The sequence below is a fragment of the Arachis ipaensis genome, chromosome B7 (assembly GCF_059453495.1).
Source record: "Arachis ipaensis isolate K30076 ecotype BB chromosome B7, ASM5945349v1, whole genome shotgun sequence".
NCBI lineage: Eukaryota > Viridiplantae > Streptophyta > Magnoliopsida > Fabales > Fabaceae > Arachis > Arachis ipaensis.
In genome coordinates, this window is record NC_142442.1 from 49,599,038 (window position 1) to 49,602,163 (window position 3,126).

The window sequence follows — 3,126 nt, forward strand, 5'->3', positions numbered from 1 at the left end:
CTTTTTCAAAACTCTTAGTTATTTTCGAAAATTCCAAAAATATTTTTCAAAAATCTTTTTCTTATTTTTATACCAAATTTTCGAAAATAACATAATCAATTAATGTTTTGATTCAAAAATTTGAAGTTTGTTACTTGCTTGTTAAGAAAGATTCAAACTTTAAGTTCTAGAATCATATTTTGTGATTTCTTGTGAATCAAGTCATTAATTGAGATTTTAAAAATCAAATCTTTTTCAAAAACTAATTTCTATCATATCTTTTCAAAAATATCTTCTTATCTTTTTCAAAAATTTGATTTCAAAATATCTTCTCTAACTTCCTAACTTCTTATCTTTTCAAAGTTGATTTTCAAATTTGTTTCAACTAACTAACTAACTTTTTGTTTGTTTCTTAACTTTTTCAAAACTACCTAACTAACTTTCTCTCTCTAATTTTCGAAAATATCTTCCCTCTTTTTCAAAAAAATTCTGTTTTATTAGCTAATTATTTTTATTTTTGATTTTAAAAATTTTTTTCGAAAAAAAAATACTAACCTTTTTCAAAAAAACTTTTTTCAAAAATCACTAACTCTTTTTCAAAATTTATTTTCGAAAATTCCTTCTCTCTCATCTTATTCTATTTATTTATTCATTTACTAACATCTCATCTCACATCTCAACCCTCCTCACAGTTGTGTTTCTTCCATTACATTATATTCTTTATCTCCCTCTTTTCTTCCACTCACACAGGGATCCCTATACTGTGGTATAAAGGATCTCTATTATTATTATTATTTTTCTGTGCCCTCTTCTTTGTCATATGAGCAGGAGCAAGGATAAGAACATTCTTGTGGAAGCAGATCCAGAACCTGAAAGGACTCTGAAGAAAAAAATTAAGAGAAGCTAAATTACAACAATCCAGAAATAACCTTTCAGAAATTTTCGAACAGGAAGAGGAGATGGCAGCCGAAAATAATAATAATGTAAGGAAGATGCTTGGTGACTTCACTACACCTAATTCCAATTTACATGGAAGAAGCATCTCCATTCCTGCCATTGGAGCAAACAATTTTGAGCTGAAACCTCAATTAGTTTCTCTGATGCAGCAGAACTGCAAGTTTCATGGACTTCCATCTGAAGATCCTTTTTAGTTCTTAACTGAATTCTTGCAGATATGTGATACTGTTAAGACTAATGGAGTAGATCCTGAAGTCTACAGGCTCATGCTTTTCCCTTTTGCTGTAAGAGACAGAGCTAGATTATGGTTGGATTCTCAACCCAAAGACAGCCTGAACTCTTGGGATAAGCTAGTCACGGCTTTCTTAGCCAAGTACTTTCCTCCTCAAAAGCTGAGCAAGCTTAGAGCTGATGTTCAAACCTTCAGACAGAAAGAAGGTGAATCCCTCTATGAAGCTTGGGAAAGATACAAACAGCTGACCAAAAAGTGTCCTTCTGACATGCTTTCAGAATGGACCATCCTGGATATATTCTATGATGGTTTATCTGAGCTATCAAAGATGTCACTGGACACTTCTGCAGGAGGATCCATTCACCTAAAGAAAACGCCTGCAGAAGCTCAAGAACTCATTGACATGGTTGCTAATAACCAGTTCATGTACACTTCTGAAAGGAATCCTGTGAGCAATGGGATGCCTCTGAAGAAGGGAGTTCTTGAAGTTGATACTCTGAATGCCATATTGGCTCAGAATAAAATATTAACTCAGCAAGTCAATATGATCTCTCAGAGTCTACATGGAATGCAAGCTGCATCCAATAGTACTCAAGAGGCTTCTTATGAAGAAGAAGCTTATGATCCTGAGAACCCTGCAATAGCAGAGGTGAATTACTTAGGTGAACCTTATGGAAACACCTATAACTCATCATGGAGAAATCATCCAAATTTCTCATGGAATGATCAAAAGCCTCAACAAGGCTTTAATAATGGTGGAAGAAACAGGTTTAACAATAATAAACCTTTTCCATCATCCACTCAGCAACAGACAGAGAACTCTGAACAAAATACTTCTAATTTGGCAAACTTAGTCTCTGATCTGTCCAAGGCCACTGTGAGTTTCATGAATGAAACAAGGTCTTCCATTAGAAATTTGGAAGCACAAGTGGGCCAGCTGAGTAAAAGGATCACTGAAATCCCTCCCAGTACTCTCCCTAGCAATATAGAAGAGAATCCAAAAGGAGAGTGTAAGGCCATTGACATAAGCATCATGGCCGAACCTATGAGGAGAGGAGAGGACGTGAATCCCAATGAGGAAGACCTCCTGGGACGTCCAGTGATCAATAAGGAGCTTCCCTCTGAGGAACCAAAGGACTCTGAGGCTCATCTAGGGACCATAGAGATTCCATTAAGCCTCCTTATGCCCTTCATGAGCTCTGATGAGTATTCCTCTTCTGAAGAGAATGAGGATGTTACTGAAGAGCAAACTGCCAAGTTTCTTGGTGCAATCATGAAGCTAAATGCCAAATTATTTGGCATTGATACTTGGGAAGTTGAACCTCCCTTGTTCATCAATGAACTAAGTGATCTGGATCAACTGACATTGCCTCAGAAGAGACAGGATCCTGGAAAGTTCATAATACCCTGTACCATAGGCACCATGATCTTTAAGGCTCTATGTGACCTTGGTTCAGGAATAAACCTCATGCCCCTCTCTGTAATAGAGAAACTGGGAATCTATAGGGTGCAAGCTGCTAGAATCTCATTAGAGATGGCAGATAATTCAAGAAAATAGGCTTCTGGACAAGTAGAGGACGTGTTGGTAAAGGTTGAAGGCCTTTACATCCCTGCTGACTTCATAGTCCTGGATACTGGAAAGGAAGAGGATGAATCCATCATCCTAGGAAGACCTTTCCTGGCCACAGCAAGAGCTGTGATTGATGTTGACATAGGTGAAATAGTCCTTCAATGGAATGAGAACTCCCTTGTGTTTAAAACTCAAGGATCTCCCTCTGCAACCATGGAGAGGAAGCAGAAAAGGCTTCTCTCAAAGCAGAGTCAACCAGAGCCCCCACAGTCAAACTCTAAGTTTGGTGTTGGAGAGTCTCAACAAAGATCTGCACATCTGTGAGGCTCCATGAGAGCCCACTGTCAAGCTATTGACATTAAAGAAGCGCTTGTTGGGAGGCAACCCA

General features: G+C 37.5%; 1 non-coding gene across 1 annotated transcript; it reads right to left on the reverse strand.

The window, feature by feature from the left end:
* Positions 1-1,334: 1,334 nt before the first annotated feature.
* Positions 1,335-1,442, reverse strand: LOC148551107 (small nucleolar RNA R71). Its single transcript, XR_015893745.1, has one exon. It is a non-coding gene; the product is annotated as a small nucleolar RNA R71 (small nucleolar RNA).
* Positions 1,443-3,126: the final 1,684 nt, after the last annotated feature.